The following is a 21,773-nucleotide window of genomic DNA, read 5'->3' as shown; positions in this document are numbered from 1 at the left end:
GGTTCCAGGCAGGCACCACAGTTAATAGCGTGGTTGCAAGCTCGTTCAAGCAGGAACCACGCAAATAGGTGTGCGCACGCAAATGCACTAAAATTATAGCCAACTCAACCTTTTCATTAATGGGCATGCATGCATGGACGGGATATCATGCAGGGTAACTTACTGTTGATACATTCCAAGGTCACACTCCCAAGACAGTTGACATCCATCATACTTGCACAAATGCACATAAGGACACAACACCAAACCATATCGCTCGCACACACACACACACACACACACACACACACACACACACACACACACACACACACACACACACACACACACACACACACACACACACACACACACACACACACACACACACACACACACACACACACACACACACACACACACACACACACACACACACACACACACACACACACAAGCCTTTAACACAGTGAAAGCTTTAATTACAGTAAGGGGAGCCGCTAAAAGCGTGTGTGAGCGATCCAAACCTTAAATATACACTAGCGCTGCCCTATGCCCTATATCAGATCAGCTTGGAACTAAAGTGAACCGTTTCGTCTGCTTTTAGAACGGCGTCTCGCCTCAGTGACGTTTCACGTGTGTGTGTGAACGCAGGCAGTCAACATTTCTTTATTACGCTCTATATTTAACCTGGGCTTTGGTCAGATCTTGTGCGAGATAGTTAAATATGGAGAAAAAGAAAGCCATGAAAACCTTAATGAGAAAGCCTTGACATCGGGTTCATACACACTTTTTCTAATTCTTTGCAGCATGACGTTTCTAGTGTGACTCACTAATGGCTGATAATAATCACAATTCAGATGACGGTCTTGTATGCATGCATCAGTGACGTTTCACACGTGTGTGTGAATGTGGTCAACATTTCTTTATTACGTTCTATATTTTGCCTGGGCCTTGGTCAGATCTTGTGCGAGATAGTTAAATATGGAGAAAAAGAAAGCCATGAAAATCTTAACGAGAAAGCCTTGGCATTGGGTTCATACACACTTTTTCTAATTCTTTGCAGCATGGCGGCTCTATAGTGACTCACTAATAGCTGAATAATAATCACAATTCAGATGACGCTCTTGTATGTGTCAACATTTCTTTATTACGTTTTATATTTAGCCTGGGCCTTGGTCAGATCTTGTGCAAGTTTGATATGGAGAAAAAGAAAGCCATGAAAATCTTAACGAGAAAACCTTGGCATCTGGTTCATACATACTTTTTCTAATTCTTTGCAGCATGACGGCTCTAATAGTGACTCACTAATAGCTGACAATAATCACAGTTCAGATAACGCTCTTGTATGGACCCCAAAACAGAACAACATGAGTGAAATAAATGCAGCTATGTTCCATCATTATGTGAAATTAAAATAGCTCATAAAAAGGGTTCAAGATTACTCATCCCTAATAAGAACCTGAATGAGAATGTGTTTGCGTTTATCTTGGCTTCTTTGTTTGCATCGCCTTCCTCTCAACACAGGCTGATGAATAAGCTACCTTTTTAACCGTTTTTAAGATTTAAAGCGTCTTTAGTGCCGCAGCAGTGTGTCCACATGACCTACTGATTGGAAAGAAGCTTTTTCCAATCACTTTGGACTAAAAGACCCCACAAAACAATTCCAACGTGCCGGTGACATCACCGCCATTTCATTAGCAAAGACGGTAACCCATTAAAAGCTACCTTCTGCTTACCATTATACATGTTATTGATGATCTTTCCGTTTTAAATCAATTACGTCCATGGTCACAGAATGACTGAAGTGTTTGGGCCATTTGGAAGCTCTGAGATATAAGCAAACCTCACTAAAATATTCACCTGTGTGATAAATTGCAACTTAGCCTAATAGTGCTGAATTGAGCACGCCATTGTTATAGTGAACTGAATCGCATTCCTCTTAAGACAAATGAGTAACTCTAACTGAGCGTCATACATTAAGCAGAGCGGTCCTTTTGTCACAATCTGGGCAAGTGAAGTACGAGACAAAATTGATGAACCAGACTCCTGCCTACCCCACATGACCTTAGCGATCTCTGATGACCCCTAACTCATCTCTCCCTTCTTTAGACAATGCCTTAATCACTCACATGTTCCCACTGAGCAGTGGTGGAAAAAGTACTATTCTTTTTTACTTAAGTAAAAGTATCAATACTGCATATAGAAATATTCTGTTACAAGGAAAAGGCCTGTGTTCAAAATGTTACTTGAGTAAAAGTACAAAAGTGTCGGCATCAAAATGTACTTAAAGTATCAAAAGTAGAAGTACTAAAATGTTTGAAAATAGCAGATCTACAAGCTCACAACGCGTCGCAATGCGACACATTGTGAGCTTGTAGATCGGCTATTTTCAAATGTATAAAATAGGGCTAAAGTAGTTAATGTATGTTTCATAATATCATAATTTATATCTGAAAAGTAACTAGTAACTAAAGTTTTCAAATAATTGTATTGTATTGAATATTTGTCTCTGAGATGTAGTGGAGTAGAAGTAAAAAATATAGACAATTGTTAATACTCCAGTAAAGTAAAAGTACCTCAAAATTGTACAGTACTTGAGTAAATGCACTTAAGTTACTTTACACCACTACCCCACATGACCTTACCGATCTCTGATGACCCCTTAACTCATCTTTCCCTTCTTTAGACAATGCCTTAATCACTCACATGTTCTCACTGGAGGTCACTGAATGTCATCACAACACAGGATGCCATGTGCATTTTTCTCTCCGGTGTGACAATCGCACCCTAATCATGCCTTTTCTTTTATATACAGCCGAGTGATTAAAACTAATGAGGGGCAGCTGCTGTGTTTGCCCCCGTCTGCCGTTTATTTCCAATTGTAATGTGTCGGTCACATTTGCATTCCTATAGATACTAAGTATCAAAGCTCTGCCCAGCATGACACCACCGTGGTCAGCAGTGGTGGACAAAGTACTCACATGTTTTTGTTTAAGTAAAAGTATCAATGCTGCAATGTAGAAATACTCTGTTACAAGTGAAAGTTCGGAATTCTAAATTTACTTGAGTAAAAGTACAAATGTATTGGTATCAAAATATACTTAAAGTACAAAGTTAAAAGTAGTCATTGTGCATAATGTCCCATATCACAAGTTCAAAATGTACACAAAATCTTTTGAAAATAGCCGATCTACAAGCTCACAATGTGTCGCATCGCGACGCATTGTGAGCTTGTAGATCTGCTATTTTCAAATGGCCAAAATGTATATAGGGCTGAAGTGGTTAGTGTGTTTTGTGATAATAATCAAAGTCAAGAAAGTAACTAGTAACTAAAGTTTTCAAATAATTGTAGTGGAGTAAAAGTACAATATTTGCCTCTGAGATGTAGTGGAGTAGAAGTAAAAGTACTGAAAACTGGAAATACTCCAATAAAGTAAAAAATACCTCAAAATTGTACTTAAGTACAGTACTTGAGTAAATGTACTTAAGTTACTTTACACCACTTATGGCCAGTAGCCGAACAGGGTCCTTCTCTATCGGCACCATTAGTGTTGATCGGAGAGAGAAAAAAAAAGGCAAAAACCAATGTGACCCCTATGACTGATTAGGGGTCAATAAGGTCAGGTCACAAGCAGTTCAAGGATCCTTGGAGGTAAAAAATGAGCGGTTTCCCTATAGAGGTCAATGTGCCCCTGGTCAACTAGGGGCTTTGATAGCTAACCTGTCCACAGTAGAGAGAAAGGGCCTGGTCGTACCGGGGGTGGGTTTTCTTTTGTGTGCAATCAATTTGCCCCCGATATGTTTTGTTCAAACTGTTGTTTGCGTCATACATTCAGTGGTGGAAGAAGAACTTAGATATATTACTTAAGTAAAAGAAGAAATACCACAGTTTAGAAATACTCTGTTACAAGTAAAAGGCCTGTGTTCAAAATGTTACTTGAGTAAAAGTACAAAGGTATTGGCATGATATTGATATTGATATTGGGACGGTTTCAGGTTAATAGTTTAAAAACTTTAGATCATGTCTTACCTATATGTAGATGAGTCAGCCAATCAGGTCCAACCATGGAAGGAGAGAGGGAAAGAGAGAAGAGGGGAAGGGGGAAGAAGAGAAGAATTTAGTTAGCAACATGCTACAGATACAACACTCAAAGCAATAGGCGCAGGTTTGTTAGTGATTGTCTGTGATCCAAGCCTGTTCAATGACTTTAGATTTCCCCAGACAGTAGAATCAGAATCAGCATATATAAAATGTATAAAAGAAAAAGCATGATTAGGGTGCGATTGTCACACCGGAGAGAAAAAATATAATTTTTAACTCAAATCTTTGCTTCTGGGGGTCCCTGGAACAACCTATTTTGAGACGGGGGTCCGCGGCAAAATACATATCATTTTGGAGGTCCTTGTCATGAAAAAGTTTGAGAACCACTGATAAAATTCAAAGATTTTTCAAAAATAGCAGATCTACAAGCTCGTAGGTGCCGCGCTACGAGCTTGTAGATCTGCTATTTTTTAATAGCCCAAAGAAATCTTAAAATGTTCAATGTCCCAACTATAACGACATGCCCGAAATAGGGACACCAGGTTGAGAGTGGTTACGGGGCATTTCCATGGTTACATTCCTATCAGGGACATTATTATAAAAATGGTGAAAAACACAAGGAATAAAAAGGTTATAATGTGCGGCTAATGGCTTAAATGTCTTCTGAACCATAAAAAGGCTCACAGCGTTAGGCACAGCCTGTGAGCTGATAGTGAGAGAGAGAGCCTGTGAGCTGATAGTGAGAGAGAGAGAGAGAGAGAGAGGGTGCGTTTGACTTTTTTGTTCTTTAAAAACCAGTCAAATGGTTTATCAATTCATTATTCACGCCCAGGCTAGTGTGGCTTCAGAAAAAAAAGAGATAAGGAAACGTGTAAAAGGCTGTATTACGGAATTAGAATGACTATTAGAATGACATATATTCAGACCAAGTAAAAAAAAAGCCCAGTCACAGAGAACTTAACTTAACCCTTTAAGAGCGGGAACGCATCTGTGTGTCATTTTTAGATTCCTTTGTAGATCTGCTATTTTTGAAAATTTGTGCAAATCTTTTTAACTCTGTTACAACTTCTGGGGGTCCCTGGAACTAGATATTTTAAGATGGGGGTCCACGGCCAAATACATTAAAAAAAAAACTATTAGGATTTAGAAGACACTTGTAGAATCCCCAGAAGCAAACAACTGAGTTACAAATGTTCAAAGATTTGCACACATTTTCACTTTTTCTTTCAAAAATAGCAGATCTACAAGCTCGTAGCGCGGCACTCGGTGCCGTGCTATGAGCTTGTAGATCTGCTATTTTTGAATAGCCCAAAGTAATCCCGGTCTTAAAAGGTTAATGGTAAGAAAGTGCTCTGATAAACAGGGAAGAGCTGTGGGAATTTCTTACAGGGAATTAGAAGAAGAATAAAAAAGTACTTTGTTACTACACGGTATTACAAATAAAACAGCATCTGCAAATACTCTGTGCTCATATACTGTAAATTTAGATACATTGTGCTAAAAACATCTAATTCATGAAACCAATATGTAAGCGTTCTATTTAGGAGGTTGCTTGTTTTTCCTACTGACTGTAAACATCTTGCACATCAAACAGGCCTCTTATTTAACAGCTTCTAAATGCTGAGTCGTGCTGAGGTCCCAGGCCAAACCCAAGCTCTCTGGGCCTCCCATAATGCCAAACTCTCTGCCAAAGTTTAAATGTTTGCATGCATGCGTGTGTGTGTGTGTGTGTGTGTGTGTGTGTGTGTGTGTGTGTGTGTGTGTGTGTGTATGTGTGTGTGTATGTGTGTGTGTATGTGTGTGTGTATGTGTGTGGGGGTGTGTGTGTGTGTGTGTGTGTGTGTGTGTGTGTGTGTGTGTGTGTGTGTGTGTGTGTGTGTGTGTGTGTGTGTGTGTGTGTGTGTGTGTGTGTGTGTGTGTGTGTGTGTGTGTGTGTGTGTGTGTGTGTGAATATGGCAGAGAAAGAGAGAGAGAGAGAGACTATAAGAAAGCCATGTTTAATAATGTGCAAATGCAATGTAATACTCTGATATGATGTGATTCACTCAACCACCCCTCAGTTTGTTTGTTGTTCAAAATAATCAAAATGTGCTTGGATGTTGTACATGCGTGTGTGCGTGTGTGTGTGTGTGTGTGTGTGTGTGTGTGTGTGTGTGTGTGTGTGTTTGTGTGTGTGTGTGTGTTTCTATTACCTACTAGTGCTAGGGGTCAGGACCTATCTGTGTACGTACTTCATAAACAACAAAAAAGGCGGAAATGGCGACAATGACAGTCAGTGGTTTTCAAGCAGAAAAGAGCGGTGCGTTAATTCGCATTCTTAAAAGTGGGGAAACCACAGAGTCACTAATCAGCTCTTTATTTGACAATCAAAGCCTCATGGCCGTTCCCACAGTCAACCGCCCGGGTGTGTGGGAAACGGCCGTTTGCGTGCAAGGCGTGTAAAGACGAAGAAGAGACAGAGACCAACACAGCCACAGAGAGATTGAGATCGAGCACATGGGTCGCCATTCCGACGGCACACGGCACAATCGCGTCTCATTGGCGTGTGTGTGTGTGTGTGTGTGTGTGTGCACACGAGCAGAATAACCTGCTTTCTTCCGAATCGTCCTCAGCTTGTCCTAGGCCGTGACCAGTGTTGCCAGATTCTGTGACGGAAACAAGCAGCCAGGTCTAAGAAAACAAGCCCAAAAGAAGCGACTAATGGGCCACGTGAGCACTTTAAAACATGCGTCAGCTATTTGAAAATAGCCAGATCTACAAGCTCACAACGCGTCGCATCGCGACGCGTTGTGAGCTTGTAGATCTGGCTATTTTCAAATAAAATCTTGAGGGGAAAATTACAAGAAGCAGAACCTGGCAACACTGCCTGTGACTCTGTGTGTCCCTCTCTCTCTCCTGTGAGTCACATTCACAGCCTGTTGGTGCTGTAAACCAGGGGAGGTGAACGGCGTGGTGGCGTGTCCGGTGGGAGACGCGCCGTCAAGAGTGACTGATGTTTGCCCGTGCGGGGGTGTTGTCCTTTCCCCTCTGTCTCTGACCAACACCCCCCCCCCCCCCCCCCCGCCTTCCTCCAGGGCCCCTCCTCCCTCAACGTCTCTTCACATTACTCAGTGACCTGAAACCAACGGGGCCCCGAAAAACTCGACCGGCTCCTCCGTCTTCTTAATGAATCCAATTTTTTGCCTGAAAGCACACCGCACAGCGTTCACACGCATCCGTCGGGCCGCTCTAAATTACCTGACATTAATACAAATTAACAAGAGCCGCCGCCGTCACAAGGCGGTGCCGCCACCACCCGACCCCGGCAACGGGTGCACGACGACGATGACAACGAACGCGCCTATATATATCGCTGACGGACACTTATACACCACCCACCCAAAATAGAGTCAATAAACCTCGTTTAACCCATTGAGACCTGAAGCCGATTCTACATGTCTCCTATATCTCAACAGTTTTCTGAAAAACGTATGTTTCTATATCAGTGATTCTCAATCTTTTTCATGTCAAGGACCCCCAAAATTATATGTATTTGGCCGCGGACCCCCATCAAAATATTTTGTTCCAGGGACCCCCAGAAGCAAAGATTTGAGTTAAAAATGTTCGCTTTAAAAATATATTATGTTCAAAGATTTGCACACATTTTCACGATTTTTCAAAAATAGCAGATCTGCAAGCTCGTAGCGCGGCACTCGGTGCCGCGCTATGAGCTTGTATATCTGCTATTTTTGAATAGCCTAAAGTGTAAAATAATGCTTTTTAGCTCAAATCAAAAAATGACACAGTTCCAGGTCTTAATGGGTTAAAAAGAGGCTACAACAACAAGACAAGCAGAGGGGCCGTTTGTGGTGCAATTACATCATCTATTATACACAATATGTTATTGAAAATCCCTATATAATTGACTCTCTTCAATGGCACCCATTAATTCCTGTCTCCCATTAAGTGGTTTAAATGATCTGGTAAGAGGCCATACATCTCCCGGTGCCCTTTTATGAGATCAACACCAACGGCCCACCCCTCAGAACTTAATCGACCCTAAGCCCCCCATTTGTCCGAGAAAGTCCGGTGTCAGGGAATAATTATTTCATTCCTAAAGGTCTATGAAACATACCAGTATACGTCCATTACCCCCAGCATACAGCTCCTGCTGGAGTGGGAGGTAAGAGTGCCTCGTCTTCGATCCGTTCTCTCTTCCACTTTCATTTGTGTTAACCCATTAAGACCTGGAACTGTGTCATTTTTAGATTTGAGCTAAAAAGCATTATTTTACACTTTAGGCTATTCAAAAATAGCAGATATACAAGCTCATAGCGCGGCACCGAGGGCCGCGCTACGAGCTTGTAGATCTGCTATTTTTGAAAAATCGTGAAAATGTGTGCAAATCTTTGAATATATATATTTTTAAAGCGAACATTTTTATCTTAAATCTTTGCTTCTGGGGGGGTCCCTGGAACAAGATATTTTGATGGGGGTCCGCGGCCAAATACATATCATTTTGGGGGTCCTTGACATGAAAAAGATTGAGCACCACTGATATAGAAACATAAGTTTTTCAGAATACTGTTGAGATTTAGGAGACATGTAGAATCGGCTTCAGGTCTCAATGGGTTAAGCCAGCTTTAAATGTCAGTACAGTATTTGCATGCCAATGTGGCTCGGTCTGCAGCTCATTATTTTTCAGATGTTGACAGCCTAATCGCACGCAAGTGCGGCCCACTCTGCTAACCCTATAACGTTTGGTACGGCCAAGCCATACTGAACAGCTCGCCAAGGTCGGCCTCTGATGTGGCGTCCGTCTGTAGTACTAGTCATCCCTATTTCTGATTCACTTTGCTTTAGCAGAGAAACATAAACCGGAGAAAACCCAGCTCAACAACACAATAATCAGCTCATCCGTAATGACAGGAACCGGTCCTTGATAGGCCAATCAACAGTAACACAGTGAAATCTGTACAAATGGAACTCTGCTGACTTAAATTAACCCATTATTAAGACCTGAGGCGATTCTTAAAAATGTTTTCTAAAGTTTAAAAAAATAATCTAAAAATTAAAATAGAATAAAAGATTTTTCAAAAATTGCAGATAAGCTCATAGCGTGGCACTCGGTGCCGCGCTATGAGCTTGTAGATCTGCTATTTTTTTGTGTCACTTTGAAGAAATCTAAAGAAACACAGATGCGTTCCAGGTAGTGTGGATTTTATACTGCCTGAGGTCACAGGAAAAAATAACACTTATATTACAAGAAAACATTTACGAACGTAAACCGTGGTTCTATCAATAGACGTGAAATATGCACGAGCGCACGTATTTCCGCAGTGTTTCACACCATCTCTGGCGGACGGCAACTAGGAAACGGAACAGAGGAAAATGTACAACATTCATAAACGTACATTTTACAATCTCCGGTAAATTCTTCCCCCTCTGTTGCCAATTACAAAGACTGAACAAGAGAGTAAAACTCTGCCAAGAGCAAGATTTCCACTGGCATGGCACCACACCACACCACCTACTTCTGCTGCCGTTTCCATTACAATGACCTGGGCTTAGTGGTGTCAAACGGGTCTGAAATGGGTGCCTATTTTGGCACCACTCGAGAGTAGGTCTGAGCTAGGCCAAACGGGGCCAAACACTTCATAATGACTGATCACTCACTGACTTTTTTATTTAGACCAGGATATAGTTGTCATTCATGATAATACATTATACTGTATTATAAATCACAGTTATAATCCATTATAGTAAAATTTGCATAGTTGTAATACATTATAATTTATATTACATTGTAATCACAGTGATAAAGGTCCATTTGGTTCAACCCGCACGTGCACAGGTGATTTGCATTTTCTATACAGGACAGTTGGCCACTCATCTGCATTACATTGTCAGGCAAGAAGCAATGACCTCCACCCTATGTTTACATTACAATGGAGTGTCAATGACCGGAGTCTGCTACTCATGCCTGGGGATTTGAGAGGGGGAGTACTTTAGTGGAATGGAAACGGTAGATATTTTGATGCGATGTGGTGTTGTGTCGTGTGGTGCTAAAGTCGAAATCCAGCTTTAACAGTTCAGAGACATTGCCCCTTTGACAGTTTAACCTTCAGGCAAGACCTCGTTCCGCCTCTCCAGGGGAGGACCACCACAACTCCTCATTCACCCAGACAGAAGCTCCCTCACACGCCTCAGAGGGAGCCAACAACATGCAGGGTTCTAGCCCAAGGGCAGCATCATGGTTCTCTGGCCTGGGTGGGACGTCTCAGGGAGACGTGACAATTCAGCCATATCAGCACTTTTTTTTTAGGGTTGTAAATACAAGCCGTCACCGTTTTATCGGGCCAGTGGCTGGATGGGAGAGTCCAGACACCTCAAGGCCTTTAATTACCGCCCTGCCCCATATATAGGACAACCATGGCGTCACACATAACATCACCGTAACTCAGCGAAAAGTGACAGACAAGCATCGCCCTGAAAGACAAGATCATCTGGGCCAACAAACATGCATGTTATGATGTAAACGTCCCGTGCATGCTATTCACAGAGTCGCAATTGGCAGTTCTTGCCAGACAAGTTGGCAGTGATGACATCACACGTTTGAAACCACACAAACGCTGCGATATGACCATCTCTCCCACTCTTTGAGAACGTGACAGCGGTGTCTGTGCTGCCTGTGACGGCACTAGTTATGCACACAGCGCCGAGAAGACTGGAGATACACCACAACTCACACCCAATCTAACCCGCCCACACACACACACACACACACACACACACACACACAAGCAAGCAGCTGCACAGAGACACAGAGAAAGTGAAGAGGAAAAGAAGTTTGAGAGAGAAGCCACCAGTAGGCAGGCTGCGCAGGGTTGGTGGGATGTGGGATTAATTAAATGCTGCTGTCATTGTGGCACGCTGGTGACTCGCAGCCACACGATTACTGAGATCTCAGTGTGTGTGTGAGAGAGGAATCTGCTCCTCCCGCAACTCATTTCCTCCACATTGAGGGAGGGAGGGAGGGGGTGGGGATGGGTGGTGAGGAGGGGGGTGCGGAGGGGGGGCGACAAAATGGGACCGTCTGTCGTACAGAATACCAAGAAAGAGAATCATTTTTCATTTGGAGGAAGTTCACAATCCAAAAGGGAGGGAGGAAATAAGGGGGGGGGGGGGGCAATGAAGAGGGAGCTGGGTGGGGGGGGGGATAAGCATAGATTCTTTTCGAATAAAAGTCCAATGCGTTGTATTTAATTCGGGAGATTCACTGCGGTGGAGGGAGGGAGGGAGGGAGAGGGAGGGGAGGGTGAGGTCAAAAGATGTAAGCCACTGTAATCCTAAGCTCTCAAACTGCTTAAAAAACCTGCTCAAGTCTCCGGGGGCAATGTGTTGCGTCGTCTATGGACGCTATGACTCTCCCGCACGGCTTAAAACTAAAAACATCTGGCCGTAGTACTGCTTTCCCCTCTTTTGCATTCTGTTGATTCTTCTCCTCTAAACAATGTACCGAGACGTTTATAAAAGTCAACCACAGTCCACCATCCCCTCCCACAAAAAAAAAATACACAAAAAAAAACTAGGCAGAAGCCAAGTTCTCCCCATATGCTGACACCTTTTAGAATGATTCTCAGCCACGATACATAGTTGTCAGATTCTAGCACGTCGTCCTGCCTCGCTGTTTAGAATCACTGATAAGAGGAGCGCCTCAGTCGCAGAGTTAATCATTAAAATAAATAGATACGTCTTGGGGGATTGTGACAGACAACCCAGCTGTGCTACGGTGTGTATAGGCGGGGGAGTAATGCGGCAACTAGGTTGTGTGAGTGCGAAGAGGTTGCACCCCAGCCACAGATGTAATTAGCAGTGATTCTTATTAAAGGTGATAGCTTTGGTGAAAACAGGATTATTGCTGTAGATAAGGTGGCACCGTAGAGAGCTGTGGGACTTATTAATTCACACTTCAGTCTAAGGCAAGTAAGGGAAGGCTTCCTGTCAGAGGAAAATTGCACACAACACGCGTTGGTGGAAGTCAACCAGTGCTGGATTTCTGGGGCCGATACCATACCGATATTAGGGGTAAAACGAATTCTGATATCGATACGTCAGCGATATCATATACGGTATATATATTATAAAACACTTTTTTTTTTATTGTATATATAATATTTATCCCACGATTTTGTAACCCTTATTTTCCACCCAGTGCCAATGCCCAAGCTGTAATCCTGGGCGCTACTCCCCCCCTCTGCCAGCCTGGGGAGAGCCCCAAACTGAGCTCATGCTTCTTAAAAACACTCCTTTTTAAACGATCCCTCACATGTGGTTATCAAAACACTGGCAGGAGGCAGAATATTTTACAGTTTAACAATAAACGTTATTGTCCAGTGCACTGAAACAGTCAAATTCAGTGAAAAGTATTACAACTATTAACACATCGCGTGCCAATCGCGTAGATCTACGCAAACCTAAATAACAGCGCAGCGTGCCAGTCGCGTAGATCTACGCAAACCATCTACGCGAAGTGGTCTTTTTTTTCTTTTTTTTTGTTGCAGTGACACATTTCATTGTAGCACACCCGGAAACGGAAATGAAGGTCAATCGAAGATTTTCGTTCCCATCCGCCGCCGCTCTAAAGCTTCCGCTAAATCGCCATTATCTCAGTGTTGTTTTTCTCCGCGCTGAACGCTGTTGAAAACGTTTTTCAGAAACTGCGACTACTGCAAAATGGAATGTCGCCGATTGAAAATGTCTTCTCTGGGCCACTCACACAATACCCTGTGTGTCTACAAACAGTTGAACGCGCGATCATAAGGTATTTAGCGAGGTCTGTGGCGAGGTGAAAAAAACTAAAAAACTACAATATATCGCTGGCAGTGGTGAGTACATTATGATATTAAACTCTGGCATGGAATGTGTTAAGAAAACACAATTTCTAAATGACCCTAAGCATTCTTTCTGCATTATGTTATACCGGTGTATCTGTGATAGGCCAATAATCAGCAGACCAAATCAGCCTCATCGATAAATCAGGCTCTAGTCAGAATCCACAAAAGCAGCAAGCATTACATGAAACCTGCAGTCAGTGTCGGTGTCCTTGAATTCTGACATTTTTTTAAACGTTATCCCTGGGCCCCAAAAAGATATTAAATCAAACCAAAAAATACATTTATAGTTGTTTGAAATAATTGTACAGTTAACAAGGTCAGTCAAATCCCTTTTAATCTCTCTCCGAGAACTAGGAATGGCATTGAAAAGATTGGTTTGCAGAGATAATAATGAACAATTAATCTTGCGGGTGCGACCGTTCCTCCTGTTCCACTAATGCCAACCAATGGATTGTGAGCACCTCCCAAATTAAAACTCTTCAAGGAGTCAAATGAAATTTTTATATTACCACAAGCTTTAACCCATTAAGACCGGGAACGCATCTGTGTCACTTTAGAGTTCTTTGGCTATTCAAAAATACCAGATATACAAGCTCATGGCGCGAGTACCGAGCTTGTAGATCTGCTATTTATGGGAAAAAACGTGAACATTTGTTCAAATCTTTTATATACATCTTTAACTCAAATCTTTGCTTCTGGGGGGTCCCTTGAACAAAATATTTTTTAGATGGGAGGGGGTCCATGGACAAATACATATTATTTTTGGGGTCCTTGACATGAAAAAAAGTTCGAAAACCATTGATAATATAGTCAACAAAGTAAAAAAAAAAACGTAGGATTTAGAAGACATTTGTAGAATCCCCAGATTTGAGTACGTATTCAAATATTTGCACAAATGTTCAAAAAATAGCAGATCTACAAGCTCGTAGCACGGCACTCGGTGCCACGCCATGAGCTTGTAGATCTGTCTATCTGTTTGTAGAGCTTGTAGATCTGTAAATCTGATCTTGCAGATCAGATTTCTTGAATAGCCACAAAGAAATCTAATAAAATGACACAGAGATGCGTGTCCCGCGGTCTCAAAGGGTTAAAGCCGTCCTAATTATTCATCTACTAAAATATGCAGACATTTCATTTAAACAAAAACTTCTCTCCTATTTCGGAAAACACTGCTGGGTACGCTGGCAGCCCTATTCCTCATTTCCTAATAATATGCCACATTATTATTAGCTGAGGGAGAAGATAACAGATGAAGCACACGTACGTGGATGGCGTTGGTGCACTAATCAAATTAGGGAAGGTGCACACAGTCACACACACTGTGCCACACGGTGACATCATTTCAGAGAGGCTACAGAGGCTCTGCCCAGAAACATGCTAAGCGAATAATGTGACAGACGGAGGCGCTCCGAATTAACCCAGTAAGACCGGGAACGCATATCTGTGCAACCATTATTTTATACAAAAAAAAAAGTGCCGCGCTATGAGCTTGTATATCTGCTTTTTTTTTTTTATCGTGTGAAATGTGTTGCAAATCGAAGTTATATATTTTTTTAAGCGAACATTTGTAAATCTTTGCTTCTGCTGGGGGGTCCCTGGGACAAATTAATTTTGAGATCGGGGGTCCGCGGCCATCGTTTTGGGGAGGTCCTTGACATGAAAAAGTTTGAAAAAACTGTTAGGATTTAGAACTCATTTGTAGAATCCCCCAGAAGCAAATATTTGAGTTTAAAAAAGTTTGCTTTAAAAAAAAGTTGTATATTCAAAGATTTGCACAAATGTTCACGATTGTTTCATAAATAGCAGATCTACAAGCTCGTAGCGCGGCACTCGGTGCCGCGCTATGAGCTTGTAGATCTGCTATTTTTGAATAGGCCAAAGGAAAAAAAAATGACAGATGCGTTCCCGGTCTTAATGGGTTAATAAGCAAAAGCTGGAGGACAGTGACTTGTCTGTATTTTTTTTGCCTTGTGTGTCCCCAGACCCCGGTAGCCATCGCACACACACTATACAAGCCAAAGTGTTCCCCATACAACTGGTGCTAATGCGACAAGGGCATCAGGCTTTTGTGTTGAAGTCACCAGAAGCTTGACAATGGGCACAACCACGAGTTTGGTCATTAATCACACAGACGCCCGCTTGTGTCCCAATACATGACACGAGGGCAGGGGGCTACAAATGGAAGAGGGGGCCTGATCCCGACTAACATGGACGACGTTCACCCCCCCAGGATCGAGCCCCCGGGGCCCTATGGACCCCAGTGAAGAGAAGGTCCCCACACATTCATAGTCCACCGGGTCACTAATCAAATTATGTTGATAGCCAGGGATAACACAGGAGCACAACAGAATTCATTTAGTATCCATGCACCTCCTTTGTCCGCTCTGCCAGGACATCAGTGAGGGTCCGGGGGGTAAAATAAGTGACCCCCGTTTTTTTTTCTCCTCTTCTCAATTTATTAGGATCTCCCCCCCCCCCCAAATGAATAGTGGTGCCTTATAAGGAAGGAGCATGAATTACACACAACAATGAGGGCTAGTAAGGTAATTTGGTAACTTCTGAGGATGATGTGTGGATGTCGCTGTGCCAGAAGAGTATGCAAATGCGAGAAAAAAATGCAAATCGTCAACAAAAGCCAGATGGCCGTGGGGTTTTTTTTGGGCAAATTCGGTTAGCTCAAGCATAAGTAATGTTCTCACATTATTACAATCATGCGGCCGGACCATTATTTGATAACATTATGCAAGGAGGGAGGGGGAAGAAAAAAAGAATGTGATGACGCTGAGGTGAGGGTCTGTCCATCTATCACTATAGGGGTGATCATTTGGTTAGAACGTCCCCCGAGGTGACGAAACACGACCCTGGCACTGGGTCAAGACACAGGACCGCGTGTGCGTGTGCGCGCGCACGTGTGTGTGTGTGTGTGTGCACCACAGCCCCTAAAGGGTTCTAATACCTTCACTGTGTAGCATTTTTAACCCATTCAATCCGGGAACGGAACGCATCTGTGTGTCATTTTTAGATTTCTTTGGGCTATTCAAAAATAGCAGATCTACAAGCTCATAGCGCGGCACCGAGTGCCGCGCTATGAGCTTGTATATATGCTATTTTTGAAAAATCGTGAAAACGTGTGCAAATCATTGAATATATATGTATTTTTTTAAGCGAACATTTGTCAAATATTTTGTTCCAGGGACCCCCCAGAAGCAAAGATTTGAGTTACAAACGTTCGTTTTAAAAATATATATATTAAAAGATTTGCACAAAAAAAATGCAGATATACTGGCTCGCACTCGGTGCCGCGCTATGAGCTTGTAGATCTGCTATTTTTCAAAATAGCCAAAGAAATCTTGACACACAAAAATGACACAGATGCGTTCCCGGTCTGAATGGGTTAATTACTCCAGAGATGACAGAGTGGATCTGGCAGTTCATGTATGTCTTGGGGGGAGGGGGGGGGCGTGCGTTGAGAGGGGGGGGGGGCATGATGACGGTGCCAAAACCCAACCCACCCCACCAGGCCCGCTATACGGCCAAGCCTCGGGCCTCATTTTGTGGACAGGTGCTTCATCAGGGGTCACCCGCCCCGCCAAACCACACAAAAGCCCCGCCGTCTGTCTACAGCCAAATTGACCAGAATGGCCAAAAAGCTAATATGAACCCTCATGTCCTCGGTTGACTCCATGGTCCATGTGATGAATTTTGATGAGCGCAGCAAAAAGCAAGTGATTTAATAAAATAAAAGTTAAGAGGATAACGGCGGAGATAAATACATCAAAATTGCACGGCATGCGCTAGAGCCTTGCCATAGAGACTGCCAATCAGTAGAATGGGCTTTAGGTATTGATTGGATCGTCTGCCAGGAGAATCAATTTCATTGGACTCCTTTCATTAAGAGACAGCAATTAGTGAATTCTGTAACGGATAACACAGGAGCCACTAAAAAGGAGATTCCTCTCATTGCTTGCCGTCGCTAAGTGGAGGACGGTCTGTCAATTTGGACAAGGGTCCAAATAATTAAATCTAAATTAAGCTTTTATACGACGTGGAAGTGATCCAATAGCTCTTGTTTTGAACACTTTTAGTGGTGGCTTGACAAGGAAGAAAGTAAACATGGCGTGGGAGCAGATTAGATTCGCTGTCAGTTTGGTGAATATTAAATTGTCCTCCCGTTTTAATTAATTTACAGTTTGCTCAGTTGGTCTGACATACCGTCTTCGTTTGGTGGAGAACCAAAGCAGAAAATGTATATAGGCACAGGATATTTGCACTTGCGGAGTATCTGGAAGGGGCCTGGGACAGACGGGCAAAAAGAACATACCTGTGAAGTGTAATTTATTTTATTTTATTTTTGTTTTGTTTTGGGTGTTTGCCAAACGTTTTCCTTTGTGCAGTGTTCTATGAAGAGAACTTGATATTGTTTATTTATGTTTTGGTGTCTAATAATCCCGTAAGGGATGGGTCTTTTTGACAAGACACGAAAATAAAAATTCATTCATTCATTCATTCATTCATATAGGGCTGAAGTGGTTAATGTACGTTTTGTAATAATAATCAAAATCTATAAAGTAACTAAAGTTTTCAAATAATTGTAGTGGAGTAAAAGTACAATATTTGCCTCTGAGATGTAGTGGAGCAGAAGTAAAAGTACTGAAAATTGGAAATACGAAAGTAAAAGCACCTCAAAACTGTACTTACGTACAGTACTTGAGTAAATGTACTTATGTACTTAGGTTAAAAGTAAAACCAACCTGCCACTCCCCAAATCTTTAAAGGGATTCTAGGCAACATTAAGCCTACATTTTTAAAATATTTATATATATATATTTAGCATTTTTCCCCCTCTATCAGCCACTATATAATGATGCTGGGGTGTTTTCCTGCATTGAAACACAGTCCTCTTTCTGAAATCCGTATTTTCCCTACAGTTTATGTTTGTCCGGGACGTAAATTAACGCACGCATGTGCGCGTCCGTGCGCGTCCGTGCGCGTCCGTGTGAACTGTTCCGAGTGAAACCGAATGGAACCGAGTGCAGCCGACAAAAATGGAACGAGCCGCCATTGTTTTCTGTGGGCAGTTTTAACTTTTAACTTTCGGTTTTAAAAAGCTCTCAAACTTCTTTTTTGAGGCACGGAATTTACTTTTGAGATATCGTTTGGATAGAATTTAGTTGTTTAACTTCATATATGTGGTAAATTTATCATGACTGAGCCTATTTAAAGATAAAAATTCTGAGAACCGGCAGGGGCGGACTGGGCGGGCAGTGACACGGATTGTATCCGAATAAAGCAACCTATTTTCGGCATGGCCCGTTTAGAAGTCCCCCCTGCGAACTGCTGATGAGAAGGGGGGGGGGGGGGGAGTGGAGGGGCGGTGTTTGACAACAGTTTTTTTCTTTTTTTATCTCTGAACTTGCCTACAATCCCTTTAACATCACATCACATATCCCATTGACACCATCAAATTCCAGTGGTGTAAAGTAAGTAACTCTTTGCCAGATGGAAGAAGCTTCACACACTTGTTTCACAGTATTGTGAACCTGTGAACCCCATCTGGCGGAGTTAGGTTAGGTTGGTTTTGGTGATGCCCAGAAAAACACAAACCCCCAAAAACACAATGAGAGACACAGGATGAACGGAGTGGGGGGAAAAAAGAGAGAGGAGATGGAGACTGAGAGCTGGAACTCTTACTAATGCACTGACAGTGTACAACGGTAAGCATGTGTGCAGCTTCCCTTCCTGACTCTACCTGACAAGGTGAAAGACACCTGTGTGTGTGTGTGTGTGTGTGTGTGTGTGTGTGTGTGTGTGTGTGTGTGTGTGTGTGTGTGTGTGAGAAACATGCAAGTGAGGACACACTCAGTTGGGGTGAGAGGATGACAGCAGATGTTACAGGTTGAGAATAGACATGGAAGCCGGCGACACAAACAAACACATACACACACACACAGGAAATAAACCACAATCACAACCTTGTGTCACCTAATAAAAAGTTATAGATGCTTCCGTACAGGCCTGTGAAATTCTTCTTTCCGGGATGAAAGTAACATGTTCAATTCCTGTCACGTATGAAGTGTGATTTTTTTCCTTCCACAATATGGACCCAGGAAAGGGGGCTTTAACCCATTAAGAACGGGAACACATCTGTGTGTCATTTGTATAGATTTCTTTGGTTATTCAAAAATAGCAGATATACAAGCTTGTAGCGCGGCACCGAGTGACGCGCTATGAGCTTGAAGATCTGCTATTTTATTTAAATCCTGAAAATCCGTGGCAAAATCCCGGTCTTAAAGAGTTAACTACGGTATTGTGGCGGGTGACAATATTAAGAATAAAAATAGGCAACAAAAACCGCACTTGCATCAGCGTGTGTAAAAATATGATCTCGACTGTTTTCCTTCTATTTCTGTATTCAGCTCACTTGCCGTGTTGCATTAAAAATGCATAATAACACTGGAGCTGGTGTCAAAAAGGTGCCATAAGGTCTCATCTTCACTTTGTGAATAATGAGTTGCATAATATTCCCATATCATTTAAATCGTAAAACACAACAATGATTCTAAAGCAGTCACAAAATGGGGCAAATTAAGTGAATTGTCATTGTATATCTGGATATTAGAAAGTATTTAATCCATACAGTAATTATTTAGTCTCTGGAAATATACCTCAAGGCTTTGGTATATAAAGAAATAAATATAAATTATATATGCAATTTTGATAAAAACCAATACAACGATTTAAAATACTTCAAACAGACAGACCGCAGCTGAAAGCGATTAGCAGATGCTACCCGCAGAAAGTTTACAACGGACAACAATGTTTGTATCTTTGACTGACACAAACTAACATAAAATAATGACAATACTTCCAAGTGCTGAGAGGAGACACGCACGGAGGAACACGGACCTGCGTCAGACCCCAGACCAGACCTAACTCTATGGATAGACCATCGCATAATGTTGATAGCTTGTAAATCTGTTCTTTTTTACGCATTTGACAACCTCCTACTCTGCCACGTATCTGCAGCATGTCTGCTGGACACGGCAGCGCCGGCTCATAGACCGATACAGGGAGAAGAGAAATAGCGCTTTTATCTCAGTCACGAAACAAAAACAGTTCATTGTAACGAGTAACATAGCGTTTCTTGGATGAGTAATATGTAATAATATAACAGTTTTGGCAGAGTAATACGTTACACTACTCGTTACTGGGCAAAGCAATAATATTACAGTAATATATTATTAAGTAACTCGTTACTGCCCAATACTGGAAATAAAGAGCAAGTGAAAAAACTGAATGTCAGAGCAGTTGGATAGAGCAGAGGGTAGAAGGGCATGGTGACATGGTGTGATGCCCAAAGGTGTGGTCAGAGTGGCGTAACAGTGGCCATCTGCTGAAACAAGAGGACCACGACGAACAGGATTATTATCTTCCACAGGTGTAATGTAATGGTACGTGCTACGTACTAGTTGGCACTATCTTTTTCTTGTGATTGAGGAATGCGAGTCAGACAGCATTGGAGTCGGCAAGGTTGTCCACTGAGGTTGTTTTTTCTAACGGGAAATGAAAAATGATGTTTTCAGGCTGTAGCTAAAAACAGACCTTTGTGACTAATGCCTCGGTCAGTCTTAGCTCTTAGTGCATCACATAAGCTGCTGGACGAGCCAATGAGTTCTTTATAAAGTGATAGAAGCAAACCAAAATGAATTCTGTAGAATGTCTTAATCTCAATCAAGCATTCTCCAGTATCAATGCACAATGAATTCATTGTCGGGCAGTGAGGAGCCTAAATGTAATCCTTGTATTCTGTAATCAGATTACAATTGATCAGATTGCTGGATTCTCAAGGGCTCTGTACTAGATCCCCTCTTGTTTTGCTCTACACTAAATATCTACATCTACATGTAATACAATTAACATAATCAAGCTGAAGAGTCATCTCATTAAATGGAAAATTATTGAACATGTAATACATATTTTAAATAAACCCATTTTCACAGCTTGTAGATCTGCTGTTGAGCTCAACACCGTCGTACAGCAATAAGTATAAGATAGGGCTCAAGTGGTTAGAAGATACAGCACTTTTTAAAAGGCATGTAATAACTCCTCAGACCAAAACATATTTTTAGATCAACATTTGTTATCAAAGATTATATTGGGGATTCTTCGCAGGCTTTAAAAAATCTTTTTGTTTCAGTGGCATTCAAGAGAGAGAACTGAGACTGTGACCAAACCGAAGCACTATACTGCTCTGATTGTGTTAAGATAATGCACCTGATGATGAGGCCATTTCACAGTCTGGCTTCATTTTAGCCGACAAGCTTCATTAGTCTCAGCCTTCCAAAATGGCGCTCACGCTGCATCGCTAAATGGTTATCAAGTGCTAAGGGCCATGCCGGGACCTGTATACCGTGCGCCATAAACCTCTGATATTAATTAACATCAGTCGCTCACAAATTTTATTGGGTGATGCCTTTTTAATTGACGCTCGCTCCGACTGACAGATTCAGAAGATACACCACCCGCTGCAGGAGGGTAGAAAAGGCAAATTAACCCGCTTAGACCGGGAGAGTATCTGTGTCCTTTTAAGATTAAAAAATATTTAAAATTTTCTAAAAAATTAATATAACATTTTGAATTTTTTTTTAATATATATAATTTTTTAAAAGATATTTTTGGGGCTTTGTGTTCCTTTATTGATAGGAAAGTAGGCTGACAGGAAATGGGGAGAGAGATGGGGGGGCGGTGACACACAGCAAAGGTCGTTGGGATCGGGAGTCGAACCCGTGGCACGCTGTCAAGCTGGACTAGCGTATGTGGTATATGTGCCGGGACCGCTAGGCCAGCGGGCGGTAAATTATTTTGTTCCAGGG

At 42.2% G+C, this 21,773-nt stretch overlaps 2 protein-coding genes across 4 annotated transcripts in view; one reads left to right on the top strand and one right to left on the bottom strand.

The window, feature by feature from the left end:
- The window catches only part of macrod2 (mono-ADP ribosylhydrolase 2), a 763,167-nt gene that overhangs the window by 624,609 nt on the left and 116,785 nt on the right, over positions 1-21,773 (bottom strand). The window lies entirely within an intron of this gene.
- Positions 8,959-21,773, top strand: part of tasp1 (taspase, threonine aspartase, 1) — a 197,558-nt gene continuing 184,743 nt past the window's right edge. Inside the window, exon 1 of the mRNA XM_080448591.1 lies at positions 8,959-8,968. The gene's annotated coding sequence lies outside the window, so the exon portion shown is untranslated. The remainder of the gene's footprint in view (positions 8,969-21,773) is intronic.

This window comes from Gymnoscopelus braueri (genome assembly GCF_963280865.1).
Source record: "Gymnoscopelus braueri genome assembly, chromosome: 14".
NCBI classification, from domain to species: domain Eukaryota; kingdom Metazoa; phylum Chordata; class Actinopteri; order Myctophiformes; family Myctophidae; genus Gymnoscopelus; species Gymnoscopelus braueri.
This window is presented reverse-complemented; position numbering and strand designations above follow the sequence as displayed.